Genomic DNA, 27,667 nt, shown 5'->3' with positions numbered 1-27,667 from the left:
TCTATCAACAAATTTCTATCCTCTTGTATTTTGAGTTCTTCAAGCATGAATCCTCAGACCACAAAACTTTTCAGTAACCTAAGCAGGACCAGGCAGTGTTTAGTTCTGTTGCGTCACAATGAGTAGGAACAGACTTGATGGCACCTGAAAACAACCACCTCCCACTGCTGGGAAGTGACCACTATATATAAGGTCCCTATGATAGGGTTGGAAACCCTAGTGGCGTAGTGGTTCAGTGCTACAGCTGCTAACCAAGAGGTCAGCAGTTCAAATCCGCCAGGCGCTCCTTGGCAACCCTATGGGGCAGTTCTACTCTGTCCTATAGGGTCACTATGAGTCGGAATCAACTCAACAGCAGTGGTTTACAATAGGGTTAAGGAGCTCTGGTGGTGCAGTGCTTAAGCAACCAGCTATTAAACGAAAGGTCAGCGGTTGGAAACCACCAGACGCTCAGTGGGAGAAAGATGCAGCACTCTGCTCTGTAAAGATTTACAGCCTTGGAAACCCTAAGGGGCAGTTCTACTCTGTCCTATAGAATCCCTGTAAGTCGGAATCAACTTAGTGGCAATGAGTTTGGTTTTGGGGGGGTTTTTTGTTGTTTCGTGTAACAGAGTCACTACGAGTTGGAATCGACTCAATGGCAACAAGTTTGATTTTGTTTGGTTTATAACAAGCAGATCCAAGTTCCAGAAAGCTCATTGCTAATACAGTTGATTCAAAGTCAATATTAAGTACAGAATTAAACACATTTTTATAAAGCTGACTTGCCTCTCCCTAGAGTGCTAGGCTCACATTTCCAATAGCCCAGTGAACCAAACTTGAATCTCCCATTTATTACTGTTTCACTCCATCTGTGGTATCTTTAAAGAGCACTGTTCTAAATATTTTACTTTAATTCACTTCATCACATAAGGTAGGTGGCACTGTTAGTCCCATTTTACAGGTAAGGAAACAACGGCTCAGAAAGCTGAATTAAGGCTGCTCCAAGTCACACCTGACTAAATGTGGAGACAGGATTCAAACCCAAACAAACTGACCCCAAAGCCACTACTCTCAGGCACCAAATTCAACTGAATTTATAATCTCCTCACCCTTTGCCACAACTCAAAATGAAAGGAGAGAAAGACCAGGGAGACCAGGAAAAAAAAAAAAATTCACTTCCCACTCTTGGTTAAGGTTAAACTCTTGGTTTCACCATTAGCACAATTTCCCAAACTGAAACCCTAATCATCTAGAACTCTTTCCTCTTCCTTATCCCACATGCAATCCACAAATTCTTAAGGTGGATTTCACCTCAGAAATGTTTCAGACTGGCCTCATCTCTCCTCTTCTTTCTTAGTTAAGGTCCTCCTCATTCTATTTGGACTCCCTGCTGAATCAAGTTTTCACCCATGCCAGAACATTTTCCATCAGAACTACATGCCTTAAAAGCATATCCAATCACCACTGTGTGAAATTATATTGTTCAGAAGCTAGAATTTAATAATGATAGTCTTTTCTTCGTTCGAAATTTAAAAATCCAAGGTTTTCTCCCATCGTTTCTATCTGAAATAAACAGGCTTAGACCGTTATCTGATTATAAAGTATCACATGATCATTATTAGAAAAAAATTAAGTGTAAAGAACAAAAGCTTACCCTAGAATATGTTTTGTTGTGGAAATCTTGCTCTTTTTTGTTTAGGTTTACATCTTTACATCAAGAATTTGTATTTGCATCATCATTTTTAGTAGCTACATAGTACCCCAATGCATAGATGTAAATTTACTTCCAGTAAATGCCTCCTGCAGGATATTTGGCTTGCTTCCAATTTTTCACCACCATAAATTTTGAACCTTGGAGCATGTTTCTAACCATCTACTAATAGGAATTAGGAGCAAAGTTATATGAACAAAATACCAAGGGCCAACAAGATTATTTCAACTGTTTTTTGTTGATGTGCATGCTTACAGATGTGATCTATCAACTACACATAACATACTCAAACTTTCTATTACTCAAATCGATCCTAGATTATAAGAGGAATTAAAAAGCAGTGTCCTGATCATCTCCAGATGCTCTGCAAATCAAAAAAGCTTGAGATTCAGTGCTCAGAGCTATCTATAGCTGTGTTCCCCTTGTTGACCTGAAACTCGGGGGGTAATCTGAGTCATGTACATGCCCCCTCAACACACAGTATCTATCACACAGAAAGGACTTAAGATGATTAGGTTAAATCAACAGCTGCAAGCCCTTCTCATAAGTTATTTGCAAGAAATGCATTCCAATTTCCAATAATCAGGAAAACCACTGTGTTCCCACCTCTCGGATAGCACCTACTTTTCTAATTAGGATGGTCTAAAGTATAATACATGCATACACACCCATATGCTGAATTGGTTATAGGTACTTTTATGTATAATTATATATAACTTTATAAACCACTACTTTTAATTATCCTTACATTTCAGAAATACAGAAAAATAGCAAGGCCCAGAAATAACCAAATAATGTCATTAACAGCTTAAATTTTCCTCCAACAAGCCTATTACTTTACTAAGAGTAGTAAAATACATTTAGTTTTACTTATTTTCCTTGCTACATTTTGGTGAAACCTACAAAGAAATGATACCTTCTTAAAAATTCTTCAAATTTGGTCTTGTATTTCCAAGTATGGGTTATTCTTCAACTATTCCGTGTTTCTTCCCTTACCTGTCATCCTTCTAGTTCTAACCTCAGGTGTTAGCTCCAGTTCTAGCCCCTGGCCCCTCGACTCATATCTTTACACATTCTCTTTCCCTCAGAAAGAAGTATGTTCAAAGCTTTGTTCTACACTAATAGTTTCAAACTCTGTTCTTTCTCTACTCTAACCTTGCACTCAATATCCAGTCCAACGACCTGCTGGCAGTGTCTGCCCACAGTGCCGCTTGACTACCTCCAGCCGACCCAGTGCCGTCGACCTCAGTCGCTAAATCAACAGCGCATCCTCATCGCCTTCGCTTTGCAACTACCTGTCTAGCTTCCCATCCTGTCCCCTGCACCACCATACTTCAGTGACCTCGGCAGAAGCGGTGGACTTATCTACTCTAAATGGTCTGACCAAGTACTCTCAATTTTCAAAACACCTCATGGTTTCTATTTCTCTCCATGCCAGCTATAATCACCTTGGTCCAGTCTTTATTACACACCTAGATATCACAGATGCCTCCTAAAATTAAGCATCTCTCAGGCCTGATGATATCTCAGAAACAAAAGGAGAGGTTTCTAAAACTGCAGATTCTAGGCCCCACCACCAAAGATCCTGGCTCATCCATCAGGAGGCATGGAGAAGAGCCCAAGGACCTACATTTTTTTTTGAAGCACTTCCAGATGATCCTTGAGCACAGCCAGGTTTTGGGAACTGCTGTGCCTTTTCAAAGGCAGCTTAGCTGATCCCTTTTTCCTATTCATTCTGCATATATTTGCCACATGCATCTTCCTTTCAACCTGGATTTAACCTCTTCAAAACTTAGGGAACCTTTTATTACATCTTATTTCCCTGAGCCAGAGCTCAGTATTGGCATTCTATAAAGTGCCATCTAACCCTCTTCTGCACCAATGTTTACATGATTTCCCCCATCTGAAATGTGTCCCTTCTGTATCTAAATCCTACCCATCCTTCAAGACCACCTCAATTCCCCTTTTGTCCAGGCGAGAGCCACCCTGGATTCACCTCTGTACTTCTAGAATACTCAGAGTAGCTACTATAAAATTTTACACTTAATTATCTACCATTATATTTTATAATTGTTTATGTTAGTTATATTTTCACTCCAATGATATTACCTACTGCTTGGCGAAAAGTATTACTAGGTCTCATATTTCTGTATCATAGTAGATGCTCAATAAACAGATTGACAGAGTAGTAACAACACAGAAAACAGTTTTATGTAGAAAAGCTGGGTTATAAAACAGTGTGCATACATCATAAAATCACTTTTTTTAAAGATGAGAAAAATAGTTGTGTGTTTAAAAAAAAAAAAAACCCAGGCAGGATAACTACAAAATTCAGACAGTAATTATCTCTGGAGAGAGGAACTGCAGGAAACTGTTATTCATATCTTCTGTATTTCCTAAATTTTCTAAAATGAACATGTATTTTGGGATAAAAACAAGTGTTTTAAATCTTAAGCTAGAATGTTCTTCATCAGTGGAAATACTGTAAACATGGCTGAAATGAGGTACCACCAGTAAGACTATCACAATTCAAATGTAGATGTCAACATTTCCATATCCCCTGGCCTCATCAGACTGGGGACCTTGCAAACCAATTATATACAGGCATGCCATTCCTTGAGCTGTCTAAAACCAAAAACCAAACCCGCCACCATCGAGTCAATTTTGATTTACAGCAACCCATCTACAGGACAGAATAGAACTGCCCCACAGTTTCCAAAGAGCTGCTGGTGGATTCAAACTGTCGACCTTCTGTTTAGCAGCCGAGCTTTTAACCATGTGGCCGCCAGGGCTCCTCGAGCTGTACAGATGGGAGTTTTGTTTTCTTGTTTTGGTTTGTAATTTCAGTCAAAACTAAAAACCTTAACATAGTATAAATGCTTTCTTATCTCCATATAAGACCAGAAGACATACAATAGGTAAGAAAACTGCAATTAGTATTAAAATAAATCTTAGACATAAAGTTCTGGAATAAACATTTAAGCATTCCCTTTCCTTAAGCAGAATATAATCCTAAATACAGTGAAATCTACCCATTACAAAGAGGGATTCTCATGATAAACTATGCCAAAAACTTTCAATCCTTAGATACTAATTATATCCCAAATTCCTCTAATTAACAACTTAAATTCATGCTGTTTTTTCCTGCATTCTGAAGAAAAAGAAAATAGCTACACATGGCCTACAAAACACTCTGCATACGCACAGACTTATTACTCTGCAGCTTCTTCTCCAACTGAACACCAAGTCTCTCAATCTTTCCTCCCAAATCTTATTAGCCAGTCTCCGTAAATTTTATTGCTCAAATCTCGTGCTCTGTTTCTCAGTTTCTGATACCCAAATCTGTACACAATACACTTAAACATGAGCGTTGGCAACAGTAAGTATTGTTCTACAACCTTTTCTTCATTACATTCTTTAAACGTGTTAACTGTAGCACTGATCCACGTTCCAGCTGCGGTCTATTTTGCCTCATAATCAAATCTCTACTTTTAGGTGCCCACTTCAGTAGAGATGATAGGAAATATAAAATTTATTTTCAAAAGTTGACAATTAAAAATAATAAGAAATTAGAAACAATAAAAATACTCAACATTACAGAAAAGGTGATATAAATTACAGTAAATCTACTTGATAAAATACTACATAATCATTTAAATTCTTTATATGATAAGTGCACTGTATATAAGAATGCAAAACCTTCCCCAGTCTCAGGAAAGTAAAATAAATGTACAGAAAAAATCTGGAATATATATAATTATTAAAAACAAATGCCTTTGGTTAATAAAATTCTGGCTGATTTAAAAATTTTCTTCTTTATATCATAAATTTTATGATCGGGGAAAACAGTCCAAGAAATTCAGCTTCCATTTTAACATAAAAGTCACATCATTGTGGAATCTAGCTAAGGGCCACAACTATGAGAACCACCTCTAAGTATGTGTGTGCAATTTTTAAAACTCCAATATAGGTAAAAAGCTCATCATAATAAGATATTAAGGATGTCTGTTTCTTAAAACCAGTTAATATACTGCTAGGTGCCATCATCCAAAAGATCCAAAAAACTGGCCACTCAAGGCCCTAAGTGATCCAGCTGGAGTGACCCTGCCCAGTTCAAGTCCTGGCTCTGCCACAGGACTGGGTGGATTCATGCAAAGTTCTTTACCCTTCTGTGACAAAGCTTCCTCATCTACAAGATGGGGGTAATCCCGTAGTTTGTTGTATTATCAGTGAGAAAGCCCAAATAAAAAGCATGCAAGAACATTTCACAATTTAGTACTCGGTCCATGTTCTCTTCTTTATATAATACTTGATATTTTTATCATTACCTCCACCTTTTCAGTCTTTATCTCCTACTATTCACTGTCCCAGCCACAATGGACACTTTTTTGCTAAGACGAATCCATAAGCCTTCTTCATCTATCTCTCCCTATCAAGAGTGTGCTGAAAGCCCATCGCCAATGCTTTTTCATGGGAAGCTTCCCACTAGTATTCCTTATAAACATGATTCCCTCCCTAAACCTTGTCATAGTATCGCTTATACCATGAAAGCAGGGAAAAGTCCCTCCATGACTGCATCTAGTCCCTCAAAGCGGGAAAAAAGCCATGTTCATCTCACCCTATAGAAGAGCCAGCTTCCTCAACAACGGCCAATTTTCACGAAGGGAAATAAAGAAGATCGTAATCATCAAACCAATTTGGCACCCACAATATCTCCTAATAGTTGCTCTGTTGAAAGAAGTCAAGTGGGCTGAAAATTTTACATAGATGAGATAATAAACACAGTTAATGGTACCTACAACCCGAGTGAAACTAGTCAGTTGCAAAAGGACAAATATTGTATAAGACCATTATTATAATAACTGGAGAAATAGTTTAAACACAGAAGAAAATATTCTTTGATGGTTATAAGAGGGGAGAAGAAGGGAGAGGGGAGAGGAGTTTTCACTAATTATTTTAGGTGAAGGGAAAGACAACACAATACAGGCAAGGTCAGCACAACTGGACTAAACTAAAAGCAAAGAAGTTTCCTGAAAAAATTGAACGCTTTGAAGGGGTGGGGTTTGGGGACCATGGCTTCAGGGGATATCTAAGTCAATTGGCATAATAAAATCTATTAAGAAAACATTCTGCATCCCACTTTGCAGAGTGGCTTCTGGGGTCTTAAACGCTAGCAAGCGGCCATCTAAGAGGCATCAATGGGTCTCAACCCACCTGGAGCAAAGGAGAATGAAGAACACCAAAGACATAAGGTAATTATGAGCCCAAGAGACAGAAAGGGCCACATAAAGCAGAGACTGCATCAGCCTGAGACCAGAAGAACTAGATGGTGCCCGGCTACAACCGATGACTGCCCTGACAGGGAATGCAACAGAGAACCCCTGAGGGAGCAGGAGAGCGGTGGGATGCAGACCTCAGTTTCTCGTAAAAAGACCAGACGTATGTTTTAATGGTCTGAGACTTAAAGGACCCTGGAGGTCATGGTCCCCAGACCTTCGTTAGCCCAAGACAGGAACCATTCCCAAAGCCAACTCTTCAGACAGGGATTGGACTGGACTACAGGATAGAAAATGATACTGGTGAAGAGTGAGCTTCTTGGATCAAGTAGACACGTGAGACTATGAGGGCGTCTCCCGTCTGGAGGGGAGATGAGAGGGCAGAGGGGATCAGAAGCTGGCCGAATGGACACGAAAATAGACAGTGGAGGGAAGGAGCATGCTGTCTCATTAGGGGAAGAGCAATTAGAAGTATATAGCAAGGCGTATATAAATTTTTGTATGAGACTGACTCAATTTGTAAACTTTCACTTAAAGCACAATAAAAATTAAAAAAAAAAAAGAGCACCTACAACCTAATGGTGGAACAAATGGATTTGCTATGGTTTAGGTCTGTGACATAATCTAATGCAAATGGCACAAAATCTAGTATTTTTACTAACAGGGGGTAATTTTTATATGAGCTAAAATACAGTTTACACAATTGTCAACTCCAGCCGTAACAAGATAAAGCTTGGGAATAGTCTGGATTTTTTGTTTATTTGTTTGTCTTGGCGGGGGGGGGGGGGTGTTAAAATATCTTAAGAAACTATTTTCCATTAAATGTTGTTTTTAAATAAGTCACTAACAAAGATGTACCTACATAACCTTTTGATTTCTATAAAATTTTTAAAGAGGCATTCATTGTGTTAATAAATGTACAGTTGTGATGTGAAAATTCTAGGAGTTGGGGTGAAATTCCCTTTTAGGATGTCATCAGCTAGCTTTGCTGAATCAATAAAGCTCAAACTTCCTACTGCCAAAGTCCAAAACATAGACAGATCCCAGTACTAACTAGTTTAAGCAGCATTTTCTAGCCAATTTTTTTTTTGGTGGGGGGATTACAAATGCTAAGAACTCACCCCAAAAGCTTCCTTTTGCTGCCCCAAGTCATATTTTATTTTTGTCTTCATATATTCTCATTATAGCATATTCTTCGTCATATCCAATACAGATGAATTATACAATGACACAATTTTTATCAGATCTAGAGGTACGGGGTCTTTCATTTGGTTGAAATCTATCCTTTAATAGATGTGGGAACTGAGGTCTAGAGAGGTTATGGGCCTTACTTAGGATCACCTGAAAGGAACATAAACACTGAAAAAGTTTGATTATCAAACCAATGATAACACCAAAATAATATTCAATTGCCACCTTATACATTAATATAGTATATGTATGTATAACAAGATCATGAACATACTTACATAAAAATGGAAATGCTCAGGACAATATCCAGAAAGATATCAGTAAACCATTAGCAGAGTACCTCTGGTCAGAGTAAAGGGACTGAGAAGATAGTCAGGTAGAAGTTGGGGGGAAGAACTGACAGAGGGGCAACCATACATTCTTCTGTATACACTTTAGTAACATATCAATGTGAACATACTTATGCCTATTCATACAGCTAAAAAATAATTTTAAATAGCTGCTTATATACAAATAATATTCTAAAAGTCAGATGGTATCATGACATGAATAGAGTTTCCAAAATCCATCATTTATTTCCTCTACAATCATGTGCTGACACTAGGGACATAAAGACACACTATCACTCCACCTGCCCTCATGGAACTCACAGTTCAATATGGAAAACAGATAAAATCATCCCAAAACACAACTACAAGCTGTGCTAAGTATTACAAAGAAAAGTACAGATTGCTGAGCAAGAATATCACGAGAGAAACCAATCTAGATTTGAGGAAGGACATTATCAAAAATAACCTTTCCGAGAATATGACTGGTGACACCTAATCTGTAGTCTGTAATAGTTCTTAAGCTCACAACTTTTTTAATTTCTAGGTCCATATAAAGAGTTGCTGAGAAGTTCAAAACTTCTGGGAAAATAATGGGTAGGTGCGGATCTGGACGTATCAAAGCTATTCAGCCAAGATAATAAAAGACTAAAAGAATGGTGAATGCATGCCTTAGAATAATTAACCAAGTCTCAAAACGAAAGAATGAATCCACTTGCTCTCCGTAGTTTGACATGACAAGAACCAAGAGTAAGTAGAATGATACAGAAAAGAAAGTAGGGAATGAATAAAAGAACAAAGGCATCCAATGATGCAACAGTCATTTCACAATGTCAGCCCCCAGGCACTACACATTCTGCAGAGTCTGGGACCCAACGGGTCTAGCTTGACCATGATTCCAACACTAGGTGGGAAGCAGTGTTCCATTGCTCTAGAGCCCATCCATCTGGCTTGACTTTTTACCCAAAGGCCCATATCACTAAAACATGACTTAAAAAACGTCTGCCCCCGAATGAAAAACTTTTATGATCAGGGAAAAAGCTAAAATTTCAAAGAAATCATCCCTCCAATGAACCTGTTTTGTTTTGTTTTTTTGCCCTCAGATTCTGTACTCTCTGAACATACTCATACCATGGAAGCTGTATTTTGGAATCTTGAAGTGGGGTATTTTTTACTGAACCCTTCAGAATGTATACATCCCACTTCACCATCCACTCCACCCCTCCTCACCTGCAGAATCCTAACTGGCTCTAAACACCACTGAAATAGGGACCTGATTGTATTACTCTTCATATTCCTCTGTGCATCTACAAAGGAGCTGTCTACCTCACAAGTATTGAAGAGTAATCCTTAAGATCTTGCTTCTGGCTGGGAAAAAAAAAAAAAATGGCACTGATTGGCTCTCCCACTACAAATAACCATAAAATTGCACAGAACATTTAAGCCAACTGTTTTCCGGCAAAAGATAAATGACAACACAAGACTGTGGTCCCTAAGGGAAAGGGGTTACGATAGACCTGATTCTCTGGAGGCAATTTCTCAACATGGTGGAGGGAGCTGGAATCCAAGCAAAGCATAGTGATCCTACTGAAACGTGGAAGTAAAGATCCATAAGGAGAGGAGCACAAAAAAGGAGGAAGCTGTGCAGAAAAGGTTCTCCAGAAGTCTGTGTACAGTACCCACGAGTCCTTGGCTGAGGACTAGAGTGCACATGGACAGGGTGAGACCATCTGAGACTTAACAGAAAGTGATCGCTAAGAGGCTGGGACCAGAACAGAGATGAGAGAATGAGCAAGCCTGGAGGATCTGGGAGTTCCTGCCCAGCCAAGGAAGTGAGATCTCATTAACACCTTCTGAAACATTCCCTTTCCATTTTGATGACTAAGGACCACACCCTAGAGTACACTCTACTAGAGACCAGGTTGAACCAGATGCTGGATTTAGCAAAGACTTAAGAAAATATGTACAAAACCTTAAAGGAATATATGGTCTTTAATACCGTGGACAGACAGGGTAGTTCGGCAGAAAAACGGCAACTACAAAAAAAAAAAAATTTTTTTTTAATTCTAAAGCTAAAAACTATAATAACTAAAATGAAAATTATACTGGATGGACTTAACAGCATACTGAAAATGACAGAAAATCAGTAAACTTGAAGACAGATCAATAGAAATTATCCAATCTAAAGAAGAGAGAAAAAAGACTAAAGAAAAAAAATTAAGTGACCTTCAGAGACCTGATGGACAATATCAAATGTTCTAACACACATGTAAATAGAATCACAAAAGAGAAAAGTGGCATAAAAATATTTGAAGAAATCATGGGTAAAAATCTTCCAAATTATAACCACACCCAGGCACATCATAGGCAAACAATTTAAAACCAAAGATAACCAGAAAATCTTGAAAGTAGCCAGAGATGAAAAAAAAAGACACCATATATACAGAGAAACAAGGATAGTAATTTCTACTGACATCTCACCAGAAACAAGGGAGGACAAGGGACAGTGGAACAACATCTTTAAAGTGATGAACAAGAGAACTATCAACCCAGAATTCTATATTCACTGAAAATACCCAAGGAAAAACGAAAAAAAAAAGCAGACCTGCACTACAAAAAAGCCAAAATTAACTACTTAAAACAAAATATAACATAAGAAAAAATGCAGTCTAACAATGAACTTTCAAGTTTGATATAACCAATAAAACTTCAGAAAAGTATAATCATAATACTTTTCACTATCTCCAGCAATCTGTGCCTTTTAACACAGTCACTAAATCCCTATATTGCTAAAATAGAAGTTCTAATAATTTATGTATCATTTCCCTAAACTTGGACTCACCATACCTATTCAACCTGTATGGTGAACAAATAATACAAGAAGCTGGACTATACGAAGAAGAACGGAGCATCAAGATTGGAGGAAGACTCATTGACAACCCGCAACATGCAGATGACACAACCTTGCTTGCTGAAAGTGAAGAGGACTTGAAGCACTTACTAATGAAGATCAAAGACCACAGCCTTCAGTATGGATTGCACCCCAACATAAAGAAAACAAAAATCCTCACAACTGGACCAGTGAGCAACATCGTGATAAACGGAGAAAAGATTGAAGCTGTCAAGGATTTCATTTTACTTGGATCCACAATCAACAGCCATGGAAGCAGCAGTCAAGAAATCAAAAGACGCATTGCATTGGGTAAATCTGCTGCAAAGGACCTCTTTAAAGTGTTGAAGAGCAAAGATGTCACCCTGAAGACTAAGGTGTGCCTGACCCAAGCCACGGTATTTTCAATGGCATCATATGCATATGAAAGCTGGACAATGAATAAGGAAGACCGAAGAAGAATTGACACCTTTGAATTGTGGTGTTGGTGAAGAATATCAAATACACCATGGAATGCAAAAAGAATGAACAAATCTGTCTTAGAAGTACAACCAGAATGCTCCTTAGAGGCAAGGACGGCGAGACTGCGTCTTACATACTTTAGATATGTTGTCAGGAGGGATCAGTCCCTGGAGAAGAACATCATGCTTGGCAGAGTACAGGGTCTGCAGAAAAGAGGAAGACCCCCAACGAGGTGGACTGACACAGTGGCTGCAACAATGAGCTCAAGCATAGCAGCAATTATGAGGATGGCTCAGGACCGGGCAGTGTTTCGTTCTGTTGTGCACAGGGTTGCTACAAGTCGGAACCGACTCAATGGCACCTAACCACAACACCTTTTATGGTACTTTGCAGTACCATAATTTCAACTACAACTCATTTCATGCCCTCTGAACCCTGAGAAGTACGGTAGCCAGGAAAGTATGATTACACACTTTCACATGTGAGCCAAATGAGCAGACTACCAAAGGCTTTGGTCCCCATACCACAGAGAGCAGTACCAGAATCACCCCGAGAGGCTTGTTAAACTCAGATTCAGAGACATAACCATCAGAATCTCCAAGAGGTAGGGCCTGAACCTATATTCTGAACAAGGGCTACAGGCAATTTTGACGCCTGGTCAAATCTGGAAGATTGTCATAAGAATTCAGAGTCCAAGAATACTGATGATAATTAAGAAGGTGCTTCCTTTGATTGGACTAGTTTACCAAAGTGAACTATGGGCTACGCTACTCCTCTGGAAAAGAGAGACATCACTTGTTATGAATGTGCACCTAAGTGTTCCTAAGGACACAAGGTAACTCAAAGATAAAATGACTCTTCACCTGGCTTGTACTTTGAGGAGACAAAGGTACAGTCCATTGGGGCTGTTTAATTTTATGTCTTTAAATAACTTCAAAACTTGTCTTTCAATGTATTTACCGTTTTAACCAATCACAAGCCAAAACAATTGACTATCTCTTAGTATTAATTCCACAGCTTTTGGTAAACAAAAATGTCACGCAAAACATTTCCCCTAAAAAGTATACTAAGAAAATTAAATAGCTTCATATATACTATTTGTGGCAGAGATAGCTAGTTATCTCCCCATCTTTAATTGTAAATTAACTCCAGTCAGCCTCCCTTGCAAATGTGTATGGCCCCAGGGTCTAAGTTCTCAGGGACAAAATGTCGTAGGCCTCTTCTCTGCCTTAAGACACTAAGCAAACATCCTCCCTCTGTCTCTTCACCTTCCTGTGAGCTGGTGCAAGGAACACACAGATGTGGATGTACCCAGTACTTAGGTAGAACAACATGATGAAAGAAATCTGTGTCTCTGAATAACCAAGTATGAGTCAACCCACCAACCAGGCCATTCACATCAAGACTTATTCTATGTTCTCAAAGCCATTGGAATGCTGGATGTCTGTTACAGCAGCTTAAGTGCTTACCCGGATATACTACTGTTTACAAGATGACTGGAACTAATTCCCTCTTACTAACTGCCATCAGGTGAGGCCATTTCTAATAATGTGCTCACAATATCTGGTAACAGAATTTGCATCCTGAAGGGCTCTTAAAAATCACCTACCAAATCCCTCAAGTTTATAGCCAAGGATACTAAGTAGAGATAGATTAAAAACATGGCAGGTAGAACTTAAATGAGATAGGCTAATGTATAGAGACCAAAGCTCGTTAGTAGTTAACAGGGGTAGGAGGGAGGAGGAAAGAGGCAATCATTGCTTGGGGGGGGCGATGAGTTTCTGCTAATGGTGGCGAAATAATCTGTAAAAGGACAGTGGTGACAGTTGCACAACATGATGAATAATTGTACATGCAAAAACTGTTGAATTGGCAATTGTTTTGTTATATACTCTTATCCCTGCACCCCCCCACACACACAAATACACACCAAAAAAAATGGCAGGTAGAAAGAACGCTGTACCCCAAGTCTCTTAACTTCCCAGTTCGTTTTTCCTTCCATATTATGCTACAGACTAGTTTCTAAAATCACCAAAAAGAAAATTACATTTTTTTAGTAATCTTTTAGATTAATTTCACTCATTGATTCAACAAATCATCTACCCCAGCACCTGTCAATTGCCAAGCAATGTGTTGTCAAATGAATGCGGATTTAGAGGCTATTATGAACTGTGTCCCCCCAAAATGTGTATCAACTTGGCTAGGCCATGATTCCCAATATTATGTGAGCATCCACCATTCTGTCATCTGATGTGATTTTCCTATGTGTTGTAAATCCTACCTCTATGATGTTAATGGAGCCCTGGTGGCTCAGTGACCAAGAGCTTGCTGCTAACCAAAAGGTCAGCAGTTCGAATCCACCAGTCGCTCCTTGGAAAACTTCCGGGGCAGTTCTACTCTGTACTATTGGGTTGCTATAATCAACTCAACAGCAACTGGTTTGGGTTTTTGGTTTATGATGTTAATGAGACAGGATTATCAACAGTTATGTTAATGAGGCAGGACTCAATCTAGAAGATTAGGTTGCACCTTGAGTCAATTTCTTTTGAGATATAAAAGAGGGAAGTGAACAGAGAGACGGGGGGACCTCCTACCACCAAGAATGAAGAACCAGGAGAGGAGCTAGTCCTTTGGACCCAGGGTCCCTGCATTGAGAAGCTCCTAGATCAGGGGGAAGACTGATAACAAGGACCTTCTCCCAGAGTCGACAGAGAGAGAAAGCCTTCCACTGGAGCTGGCACCCTGAATTAGGATTTCTAGCCTCCTAGACTGTGAGAGAATAAATTTGTTTGTTAAAGCCATCCACTTGTGGTATTTGTTATAGCAGCACTAGCTAACAAAGGCCTTCATTTTCTGGCTATACTAGGCCTTTAACTCTCCTAAGCCTGGGCAAATTACACAGAAAATGAAACAAGTACAAAGAACACTACCTTAAGGTACGTAAAAATATTCAAATCAAAGTTTGAAAGTTTTCTTTACAGAAGGTAATACATTGGAAATCCTCCAAAAAACTGTCCTCCAAAAAACCCTCATCCCCAAAAAGCATTTTTATTTGCACCCAGCCCAAAGCAAAGCAAGCAGCCAGCATGCCCAGACAGCAGTGTGCTCTTTCTACACTCCTTGTCCTTCCTGGAGAACTGAGGCCTGTCTCGCACCATACCCCGCACTGCAGATGACACACAGATACATGGGGACAGGCCTGGCCCAAGATTTGGGTTGGGGAGCCCACAGAACGGGACAGACACTATGTTAGAATAATTCTTATAGGACAATGTTTCTCAACCTTTTTTTAATTATTGCTACTCCCAAGGAGAAAAACTTCAATTAAGTTGATTTAAATTTCATTTCTCCTTAGCAAGAGTAATTAAATACTAAGGAATAAGATTTCATTGGGTAAGGTTGAGTTTTGGAGGGCCACAACCATTGTATTGAAGTTTTTCTCAGCCCCTAAGAACAATTTTTTGCCCTCTTAAGGGGTGATATCACCCCTCTGAGAACACATACTGGGCCTAAAAATGTGATTCCCAAACTTTTCATCACCCTAGGCTCCTTCTCAGACACATGAATATGGAAGGTCTAGGGTTAGACCCAAGAATCTGCATTTCTTAATAAGCTTTGCAGAGGACTCTATACGGTCTATGGGCCACAATGTTTCTGCTCAATTTCCATCATCATACCCAAACCTAACAACAAGATGACCACCCCTCAACTTGGAATCAAGATGAAGACCGTTTCAATGAAATGAAACACTGCCAAGTCCAGGGCATTCAGAAAGGATGCGATTTGTTTGAAAGATGAGATCTGTTTGGGGAGGGGGGATATGTCTGAGCTGCAATTACAGAAGATGTGAGATTGTCTCTCTCTCCCCTGCACAATGGACAATCATAGGATTGTTACCATGGGAGAGTTACTTGAGATATTTTATGGATTGTAACATGTGACCCAAGAGGAGCTTTATGTCACTTATTTTACAAACTACGTATTCAGGGTTTGTATCCAGTACTTTGGTACTTCACAACTTAGAAATGAGTATCCCATAAAGTATTCATTATCCCTTTCCCCCCACCCCAAATCTATATTTATGAACCCTAACAAAAGTACCAAAATACAATTTAATTAAATTTGACAAATTAAGATTATACAGCTACTTAAATGCAGTTATGGCAAAAAGTTAGGCATACAACTATATCACTGCATTATAAAATGAATATGCCAGTGAGATTAGACAATAAAGAAACAAACAGAAAAAAAAGTTACCTCTTTTCCTTTTTCCCCTTCAGACAGATACTTGGTTCATGTGGTAGACTGTCCCTTGGTGGCTTCAAGAAGCCACTCTTCCCAGTATCCACTACAAAACCTGTGCCAGTTCCAGACCTACCTGGCAGCTTCCACTTTGGCACCTCCGGAATCCAGTCACCACATAAGAAATGCTGTGAGAAACCCTGAGCTAGCCAGGTGAAAAAGCCATATGGAGAAAGATGCCAGAGGCACCACCATATAAGGCAGTAAGTCATCCTGGACTTTCCAGTCCTCACAGGTGCCATGTGGAATAGAGACAAGCCCTGCCCAAACTGAAGAATCGTGAGCTAAGAAATAAGTATTGTTATTTCCTGGTTTTGATACTGTACTAAGGCTCTGTAAGACTTCACTTCTGGGGGAAGTTGGGTGAAGGGCACCCAGGACTTTGTACTATTTTTGAAACTTCCTGTGACTCTACAATTATTTGAAAATTAAAAACTAAAAAAAAAAAAAAAAAAAGAATCAGGGCCTGGCAAAACGGCCAATTCCAAGGCTGGTACACAGGAAGTTCAAGATAAGCCCGAAAGTGCTCAAAAAATGAGGGACACATGCCACAAGGACACAGGAGCCAGCCTGAGGGGCTTCCACTGGCAAAATCTAGAACTAGAGCATCAAAACAAGTAATTATAGTAATGGATTATAACTCACCAACTAAAACAGAAAATTAGGTGTCCACAGTGATATAAAACATGCGAATATATTAAAAGTCTGATTACTAATGATAGATTTACATAGTCTCAAAGTATCTCCACACAAAATATTTATTAATTACAAAGAGGAAAAAAGCAGCTTTAAAATGGAGAAGTCTGGAGGTGCACCATCTTAATCAAATGACCAAAGTGATTATCAGTAATTGGAAAACAGAAATCCTGTGCCACTTGTGGCAGGCAGCATAATGGCCCCCCAATGATATTCACTGTCTTAATCCCTAGAACCTGTGACCATGTTAATTTACATGGCAAACAGGGCTTCCAGCTGGTTCATGCTGGTTCGATCTCCTGTTGACAATTTTCATTTCCGTTCCCAGATATGCCGGATCAGAACTTGCCTTTTCATAAGGTCCTCACGTGATCTTATTATGTATACCTTTTTTTTTTTTTTTAATTAAAAAATAATTACTTGGGATTTTGTTAAAATGTAGATTCTGATTAAGTATATCTGGGGTGGAAATGCAAATTCTCAGCAGGGACTGAATGGGTTTGTCACCCTGATAACAAAAGGGAATTAGGTTACTAATGCTCTAACTTTAAAATAGGGAGATTATCCTGGATTATGCGGGATGACCCAAAGTAATTGCCAGGGTCCTTAAAAGTGAAAGGAGGTAGAAAGAGGGAGGAATAGAGAGATGGCAGTGTGAGAAGGGTTTGGACGAATGTTGCTATCTTTGAAAATGGAGTAAGGAGGCTATGATCCCAGGAATGTGGAAAAGGAACGAAAATGGATTCTCTTCTAGAGTCTCCAGAAAGGAACAAAGCCTGCCAACATCTTTTTTTTTTTTTTTTAATTGTGCTTTAAGTGAAAGTTTACAAATCAAGTCAGTCTCTCATACAAAAACTTACATATACCTTGCTATATATTCCTAGTTGCTCTCCCTCTAATGAGACAGCATGCTCCTTCCCTCCACTCTCTATTTTCGTGTCCATTCAGCCAGCTTCTGATCCCCCTGCCCTCTCATCTCCTCTCCAGACAGAAAGAAGCTGCCCATATAGTCTCATGTGTCTACTTGACCAAGAAGCTCACTCTTCACCAGCATCTTTTTCTACCCCATAGTCCAGTCCAATCCCTGTCTGAAGAGTTGGCTTTGGGAATGGTTCCTGTCTTGGGCTAACAGAACGTCTGAGGACCATGACCACCAGGGTCCTTCAAGTCTCAGACCATTCAGTCTGGTCTTTTTAAGAGAATTTGAGGTCTCCATCCCACCGTTCTCCTGCTCCCTCAGGGGTTCTCGGTTCTGTTCTCTGTCAGGGCAGTCATCGGTTGTGGCTGGGCACCATCTAGCTCTTCTGGTCTCAGGCTGATGTAGTCTCTGGCTTATGTGGCCCTTTCTGTCTCTTGGGCTCATAATTACCTTATGTCTTTGGTGTTCTTCATTCTCCTTTGCTCCAGGTGGGTTGAGACCAATTCATGTCCTGCCAACATCTTGATACTAGCCCTAAGAGACCCATTTTGGACTTCTGACCTACAAAACTATAATAAATTTGTGTTGTTTTAAGCCATTAAACTTGTGGTAATTTGTTATAGCAGCAATAGAAAACTAATACACCACCTAAGAGAATGCACCGAGAAAAACACAGCTTCATTTCTGTGATATTCCCGCCAAAGGTGCCTAACCTGCATCTAATATGAGGAAACATCAGACGAAACCTACACTGAGGGTGACTCCATAGAAAAGCTGGCCCATATTCTTCAAAAATATCAACCTCATGACATAAAGGACAGCTGAGGAACCACTCTGTTCCTGTTAACTGCCATCCAGTTGGAGAAACTGTTGTAGATCAAGAGAAATGGGGAAAAAACAAAATGTGAAAAGTGATCCTATCTTCTTTCTATAAAGAACACTACTGAGGTAACTGTCGAAAACTGAATGAAATCTTAAGGATTCGGCGACAGTGAGGTATCAATAAAAAGCCCTGGTGGTACAGTGGTTAAACATTTGGCTGCTAACCAAAAGGTAGGTGGTTTGAACACACTAGCGGCTCCATGGGAGAAAGATGTGGCAGTGTGCTTCCCTAAAGATGAAAGCCTTGGAAACCCTATGAGGCAGTTCTACTCTGTCCCACAGGGTTACTATGAGTCGGAATCAACTCGACGACAACAGGTTTTAAGGTATCAATGATGAATTTCTGGTTCTGATGGCTGTATTGCTGGTATGCAAGAGAATGAATTTGTAGGAAACAAACACTAAAGTACTAAAAAATGAAGACACGTAACGTCAGCAACTTTTTTGCACATGGCTCAGAAAAAGTTATTTGCACTATACCTGCAACTTTTGAGTTAGTTTCAATAAAAATAAGTAAAGACAGACAGTAAGACCCCGAACTGCAGCCCTAACAGCCTGTCAACTGCCCTATCCTCAGAGACCAGAGGCATATTCTTCAGGGAAGGGGGAGGAGGGATGAGCACAAAGGCACTGTACTTAGAGCTATTGAGCACAGCAGAGAAATAGTTTTGAGGCTAGAGGCTAAAGGTCAAAAACAGAAGAATTAAGTAACAACCTATATACAGAAGTGTGGACTCAAGCACCCAGTTCTCTCGATGAACACAGGCATGGAATTTACATTCTCAACTGGAGACACTAAAAGGCCAAAGTAAAAGCCTAGGGGTACTCATATTCCTGGGTCCCTCAATCACCTTCCGTGAACAAGCCCTGCCTTCTTCCCAAATAGCTTCCAATCAGATTTATAGTGCTTGACTCTTAAATACAAGCCACCAGCTCAAGGATGGCCAATTATTTGAGGAAAGCCGCCAACGTCAAAGACAGAAACCAAAACAAGCAGAAAAACAGGAATCCAGAAGAACGTGAGACAATGCCATGTAGAGGGAAAAAAAGGTGATTTATAAATATGTTCGGAGAGGTAAGAGAATGTATGTATGCATGAAGTGAAAACAAAATGCTATTAAAAAAAAAAAGGCAGTAAGAGGAAGGTTAACAGTTGAAAAATGTCTCTCAAAAAGAATAAAAAATAAACAGAGAATAGACAAAATTACACATCACTTGGAAAGACCAGAGAGAAGAAATTATCAAAGAAATTATTCAAGAAAATTTCCCAGAGCTAAATGAGTCTAGAAAGTGAAAGTGTGGGTCCAACACAATGAAAACTCCCATGCCAAAGCGTATCACTACAAAATTTCAAAACACCAGAGATAAAGAGAAGATACTTTAAAACATCCAAAGGGAAAATGGAGGGGAGCGGGGCAACTACATAAAAAGGATCAAACCTCTTAAGAAATTAAGGCATCTATGCAGTATTTAATGGCATAATGGTTAAGTGCTATGGCTGCTAACCAAAGGGTCAGCAGTTCGAATCCACCAGGCGCTCCTTTGAAACTCTATGGTGCAGTTCTACCCTGTCCTATAGGGTCGCTATGAGTCAGAATTGACTCTATGGCACTGGGTTTGGTTTTTGGTTTTTGTAACATGTCAAACAGATGTTTTGTGCCTACTGTGAAGTATTCTCTCAATTCATGACCCCGTCCCAAAAAAAAAGAGATAAAGAAAAAACAGCATTTTAACAAGGCTCTAGGTCATACTACCAATTAACAGGTAACACAAGGACAGTGACACCATGGGGATTCATTCAATAGCATTCAGGCTTTAGGAAACTACAAGACAGATGATACAGTTCGTTCAACAAATAAACTGCTGGGGGAAAAACACAGTGGGGCAACAAAGAGAAAAGATTTTTTTTAAGTGGCCATGAGTTGATAAATGCTGAAGTTGAGTGGTGGGGTACGTAAATTTGAACTTTTCCATAATTTTTTTTAATGGAATCAGGAATACAAATTACACTGAAGCCTGTGAGAGCTGGAACTCAAGGGGACTGCCTTGTTTCTCCAGGTCTTACAAGTTTTCACCCTTTGACAAGGCGCAGTCTTACCATTTTCTATTGCTCTCTATTAGTGGAAATATTTTAGTTTTCCTTCTCTGGCAAGGTTCCACCTTACACGGGTTCCAGCTTTCGCAGGTTTTATTGTGTATCTGCTATATGAAGCTACAGGACCATGAAGCAATACAGTTCAAGTTTTCAGTAAAAATTACATTCAACCTATAATTCCATACTCAGTCAAAACTCTTAATTATGAGGTAGGTAAGGAATTTTTTTTTTTTTTTTTTAAGAGTAAAGATATCTTCAGGCAGGATCTCAAAAATTAACCTCTGTTGAGGTTAATCTCTAACCCGTGGGAGAGATGCAAATAGAATTCCATTAGGCCCAGAGAGCAAGAGTTAAACACAGCAGTTTGATGGAGGTACCATTAAGAAAGTTCTTAAAAACAAGAAGGAAAAAAATCTTGATACGTTTGATTGTATACAAGACTACAAGGAGAGGCTACAGAAGGTATGGGAAAACTTAATCACAACTACCTAGAAAACAAAGCAAATGGCAATACAGACAATTAACTCCAAGAAAAACATACCAGAATCATAGTACATACCATTTAGCTCCATGGTAAACAAAATTTACATAGTCATAATTAAATACTGAATATTGATTTAACTAAGAAATCGTTTAATTATAATGGGTATATGAAAGAAGGAAATTGTGAGACAAATGGTTTATCTAAAATCATTCATCTACCTTAATATAAAATCAACAGATAATGTCTTAAATTTTAAGTCAAATGCAAACATAAGGTCAGGGTTACCTAGCCAGCTTCCAATTTCCCCTTCTTCCTTTGAAACACAAGCTAACTTTGTTTAGAACCCATTTACACACCCATCCCATTCAGGCATGTGCTCAGAAAAAGCATGCCCAGTTCAGGAGCAAGCCTAACTGACCTACACATAACTCCATTTCCCTTTCTAGTGAAGGTTTCAGAAATGGGCCTGTAACTCATAAGTCAGCCAAAGAGTTTCTAGGCAAGGCTGCTACATTCTTAGATAAAAAAAAAAATAAATAGCTACAAGAAAAATAATTTTGTCTTCCTTCTCTGGACACTGTTGTGTCTGGATACAATTTCTAAAACTGTTGTAGCCACCTTATTAATCTGAAGGTGGAGCCAATACAAACGATGCCTAAAGGGAGAGAGAAAAAAACCTGGGACCCTGAAGACATTATCCTGCCATGAATCAATTGGTCCTCGAGCCCATCTACCGCTCAACTTCCAACTGTATGAGTTAAGTTAAGCCATTGTGGGTCAGAGTTTCAATATTTGAGTCCAAGAGCATTCTTAGTGATACAATAAGCTTATTTAGAGACAGAGAGATAAATACTAAAAGAAACGGCTAAAAGTGTGGAGGTGAAAGTGATCATCCATGAAGCAGAGTTTGCCATCTGGTCTTCATGGCACACAGGGCCATAAATGTTTCAGGTGTGTCAAGATCCCCTGAAGATCTCAGGAGACCCAATCTCTTCTATTTTTTCCACATAGGCCCTGATGTGAAAAGGTCTGGGAAGCACTGCTCAAGGGAGCAGGCCGGGGACAGGTAAGGAGTGGGGATGGAGACTGCTATTTCTCATTAAAAATCTTTGCACTAGTATTCAATTTTAATTATATGCATGTTAAAAATAAAAATTAATTCTTAAAAGAATTACTGCAGCAAGCAAACAGAGACTAAAGATCTGATCTGACAGAGATGCCATCAACAATAATATAAAGAACAAAACTTCCTTGAATAAATGTCATTTAAATTGAAACCAAAAAGATAAGTAAGACTTAGTAGGGCAAAGTTTGGAGCTCTTGGGTGATGCAAAAGGTTAACAGGCTTAGCTGTTAACCAAAAGGCTGGAGGCCTGACTCCACCCAAAGGCACCCTGGAGGAAAGGCAAAAAAATCAGCCACTGAAAATCCTATGGAACACAGTTCTACTCTACATACATGGGGTCGCCATATGTCAGAATTGACTCAGCGTCAACTGGTGGTTTAGGACAAAATAAATCTAAGCACTTTATATTCATTCAATTACACTTCACAACATAAAGTAGGTGCTATTTTCCTCAATAAGCTGAGGCTCAGAGACATTTACACAGCTAAAAAAAAGGCAGAGATAGGATTCAAAGCCAGATACCCAGATTACACTTCACAGAATGCACTCCCTACCACTACACAACGGATGCAACGCTGGAAGCACTCACTCGTCTATGCCAAGAAATTTGGAAGACAGCTACCTGGCCAAGTGACTGAAAGAGATCCACGTCTGTGTCCATCCTAAAGGAAAGGTGATCCAACAGAATGCAGAAATTAGCGAACAATATCGTTAATATCACATGCAACTAAACTTTTGCTGAAGATAATTTAAAAACGACTGCAGCAGTACATCAAGAGGCAACTGCCAGAAATTCAAGCTGGATTCAGAAGAGGACATAGAACGAGGGATATCACTGCTGGTGTCAGGTGGATTATGGCTAAAGGCAGAGAATACCAGAAAGATGTTTACCTGTGTCTACTGATTACACAAAGGCACTGGACTGCATGGAACATAACAAATTATAGATAATATTGTGAAGAATGGGAATTCCAGAACACTTAATTGTGCTCACGCGGAACCTGTACATAGACCTAGTGGCAATCATTTGAACAGGACAATAAGATACCACGTGGTTTAAAATCAGGAAAAGTGGACATCAGGGTTATATCCTTTCATCACACTTAATCTGTGTGCTGAGCAAATAATCCAAGAAACTGGGCTATATATGAAGAAGAACGAGGTATCAGGATCGGAGAAAGACTTATTAACAACCTGCAATATGTACAACCTTGCTTGCTGAAAGCAAAGAAGACTTGAAGCACTTACTGATGAAGATCAAAGACTACAACCTTCAGTACGGATTACACCTCAACATAAAAAAAAGAGAAGATACAAATCCTTACAACTGGACCAATAGGCAGTGTCATGATAAAAGGAGAAAATACTGAAGTTGTCAAGGATTTCATTTTATTTGGATTCACAATCAATGCCCACAGAACCAACAGTCAAATCAAACAACATACTGTATTGGGCAAATCTGCTGCAAAAGATCTCTTTAAAGTGTTAAAAAGCAAAGATGTCACCTTGAGGACTAAGGTGCACCTGACCCATAATAAATAATTTTTTTTTTTAACCAAGCCATGGTATTTTCAATCTCTTCATATACATGCAAAAGCTAGACAATGAATAAGGAAAACCAAAGGAAAACTGGTGCCTTTGGATTATGATGTGGTAAAGAATACTGACTATACCATGGACTGCCAGAAGAACAAACAAATCTGTCTTGGAAGAAGTACAGTCAGAATGCTCCCTAGAAGCCCAGATGGTGACACATCGTCTCATGCACCCTGGACATGTTATCAGGAGGGACCAGTCCGTTAGAGAAGGACATCATGCTTGGTAAAGTACAGGGTCATAGAAAAAAAGAAAGACCCTCAACAAGATGGACTGACGCAGTGGCTGCAACAATGGGCTCAAACAGCAACAAGTCTGAGAATGGTGCAGGACCGGGCAGTGTTTCATTGTTTTACATATGGGCGTCATGAGCCGGAACTGACTCAATGGCACCTAACAACAACAACCACTATACAACACTATTTGTGGAAGCAAGTCTCTAAGGCAGCTCCCATGATTCCCACCTCTTGGCGTTCACAGCCATGTGTAGGTCCTCCCCCTTCGAATGCAGACAGGACAAGTGACTTGCTTTTAACCAACAGAATACAACAAGGTGATAAGATGTTACTTCCGCAGTTAGGAAATGTTAAGACTGTACGCCTACTTTGCAAGGAGACTCTCTTACTTGCTGCTTTGAGAAAGTGAGTGGCCATGTTGAAAAAGCCCACATGGCAATGAACTAAAGATAGATTCCAGAGGATAGCCAGGCAAGAAACTGAGGTCCTAAGACCTACAGTCCACAAGGAACTGAATGCTGCCAACAACCACATGATCTTGGAAGAGATCTTACCCCAGTTGAGCCTCAGGTGAGACCAAGCCCCAGCCAAAATCTTGACTTCAGCCTTCTGAGATACTAAGGCAGAGGACCCAGCTAAGTTGTAAGTTGTGTCCAGACTCCTGACCAACAGAAACTCTGAGATAATAAATATTTGTTGTTTTAAGCTGCTAAATTTGTGGTAATATTGTTACATAGATTAGATAACTAATACAATGTTGCACAATAAAGTCCTTTCACATACCCTGAAATACGGATTTTCAACTATCAACTACGTATCAAGCTGACTTCAGGCATTGTTGTTGGCTGCTGTCCAACTGATTCTGAACCATAGCACCCCATGCGTGCAGAGTAGCAACAGGATTTTCAAGGCTGTGGCCTTTCAGAAGCAGATCACCAGGCGGGTCTTCTGAGACACCTATGGATGGGTTCCAACGGCCAGCATTTTACTTAGTAGTAGTAGTCAAGTGCTTAACCGTTTGTGCTGCCCAGGGATTCCTAGACTTCAGATAGAATGACAATTATCCATTTTTTTTTTAAAGCTAAATTCATGTAGTAAAATGACAACACTAACCACAATCTGATCCTTCATTTTAAAGTAGCCATTTTAACCACCTTATCTGTTAATCTCATTATCTGTCATTTCCGTCTGTTTCTATTGGCTACGTTTTCTCGCTATGTCTTCAAGCTCACTGATGTTTTTTTCTGCAATATCTACTCATTAATGCCATTCAGTGTATGTTTTCACCTCTAAAAGTTTGATGTGGGTCTTTTTTAATACCTTCCATGTCTCTGCCTAACTTTCTGAACATAGGGAATATAGTTAGAATAACTGCTTTAATGCCCTTGTCTACTAATTCAACATCTGTGTCAACTCTGGGTTGTTTTCAATTGACTGATTTCCTAATCATGAATCACATTATCCTGCTTCTTATTAAAAAAACAGTACTTTTTAATTGGATGCTGGACGTTTTATATTGTTGAGTGTTAGATTTTGTTATATTCCTTTAAAGAGCATAGGACTTTGTAATAACATGCAATTACATTACTTTCAGATTAGTTTGCTCCTTTCAAGGCTTGTTTTTAAGCTTTTTTTCAGACACATCTTTACTTGAAGACTAGTTTATCCCCACCACTAAGGTGTGGCTTTTCTAGGGTCTCAATGAGACCTTGTATTTAATGAGGTCTTTCCACTCTGGCTATAAGGTATTCAAATTAATTCTCAGCCCTGTATGAGCTCTATGAACTATTCTGTTAACATGTTCCCAGGAATTTCTTTACCCAGAAATTCATCCTTTATAAAGTCGCACCCTATATATGTGCAGACTGGTATTCAGTCAAACACTTAAGGAGACCATAACAAAGGTTTATGGAATTCTTCCTCTGCATAAGCTCCTTGGGTGGCACAAGCAGGTTGTGCTCAACTACAAACGGAAAGGTTGGCAGTTGGAGCCCACCCAGTGGCACCACAAAACAAAGGCCTGGCAAACTGCCTCTGTAAAGACTACAGCCAAGATAATCCACTAAACAGTTCTTTCTACTCTGTAACATATGTGGTTGCCATGAGTCCAAATCCACCTGATGGCAAAAGGTTTGGCTTTCTGTTTTCTCTGTATAGCTCCCTCATCTCCAGAATTCTGCTTCACAAATTAGGACCACCTTGGCCACCCTCAGCTCAATCTTTGTTTCCTCAACCTAGCTCTGTTCAGAATCCTCCTCTTAGCAATGAGGTCTGAAAACTGCTTCTAGGCAGAAAGCTGGGCCATAACAGGACTTATCTCCTTTGTTTCCTATCTGTCAGGGATCAAAGTCCTTCGTTGCTTATTATTATTCAATATCTGAAAACAATTATTCCATGTACTGCTAAATGTTTTCTAAACTAAACGCTTATAAACTAAGCATACATATATTCACCCATCCCCACACACAGATCATTATCACATTATCCTATCTTTATCTTGATGTTTAACACTCTTTGTAATTGTTATTTGCTTTCTTATTTATTCTATATATTACAACAGAATGTAAGCTCCATGAGTGCAGGCATCTTGTCTGTCTTACCAGCCCCATATCTCTTACATCTAGAACATACCCTGGCCTAGAAACACCCAACCCAGTGCCGTCGAGTCTATTCCGACTCACAGCGACCCTATAGGACAGAATATACCCTGGCCTAGAAGATATGCTCAAGTTCAGCAAATTAATTATATCGATATACAAACTTTTATAGGTATTTCACTTAATATACACCACACACTCTTCCCATTAGTAAATTCTAATCTAGATGCAGGTAATGCTGGCCCTACAGAATTCCTGAGAATCTTCTTATTATTTTAATTAGCATCATCCATGAAAAGGTTCTTAGTTGCAAACAAAAGAAACTAACTCTGGCTTTGTTTAAGCTGAGAAGGAAGTTATTAAAGCATATGAGGCAACTCACAGAAAATCCCAGGAGGGCCAGGTTGTAAGGCTATGTAGTCAAGAACACTCAAAAAGCAAACCACAGATCTGGTCCAATGGAGACAACACAGGACTCAGTCGCTGCAATGTGAACTGACACCACTGACACTAGAACTTAATGAATGCTACAAATGGAATCGCTGTCACCGCCACCTCTGGACAACAGATGTAGCTGCCATCCCCTTCATACTGCAGAACACGGATTCTTCGAAGTGCATGCTTCTGCAAATCTCTGGTTTCTGACTCCGTAAGGCAGCAGCAGGAGAGGCAGGCCTAGATCACATGACTATATTCTAACTGTAAAAGACAAGAGGAAAGTGAGCACCTGGTTTTCACAGAGGAAGGAGACCTCTCTACCTCCCACCAACACTCCTAGGGTAGAGAATTTCCCATACACAGGAAGGTGTTAGGTTTTCTTGTTTATCATCCAAAAGACTAATGAACCAGTAACACAAGGCTGCAAACTCAGCATATCAGAACTTTCATCTAGTTCA

The 27,667-nt window shown here is 39.5% G+C and overlaps 1 protein-coding gene across 2 annotated transcripts in view; it reads right to left on the bottom strand.

The window, feature by feature from the left end:
• DYRK1A (dual specificity tyrosine phosphorylation regulated kinase 1A) overlaps window positions 1-27,667 on the bottom strand; it is a 146,442-nt gene that overhangs the window by 101,548 nt on the left and 17,227 nt on the right. Inside the window, exon 1 of one of the 2 annotated variants that reach the window (XM_064279454.1) lies at window positions 27,154-27,268. The exons of the other annotated variant lie outside the window; for it this stretch is intronic. The gene's annotated coding sequence lies outside the window, so the exon portion shown is untranslated. Of the gene's footprint in view, window positions 1-27,153; window positions 27,269-27,667 lie in introns of those variants that run through there. 2 annotated transcript variants of the gene reach the window in all.

This window comes from Loxodonta africana, chromosome 2 (assembly GCF_030014295.1).
Source record: "Loxodonta africana isolate mLoxAfr1 chromosome 2, mLoxAfr1.hap2, whole genome shotgun sequence".
NCBI lineage: Eukaryota > Metazoa > Chordata > Mammalia > Proboscidea > Elephantidae > Loxodonta > Loxodonta africana.
Note: the sequence above shows the minus strand (reverse complement) of the source record. Positions and strands in the feature narration are given on the sequence as shown.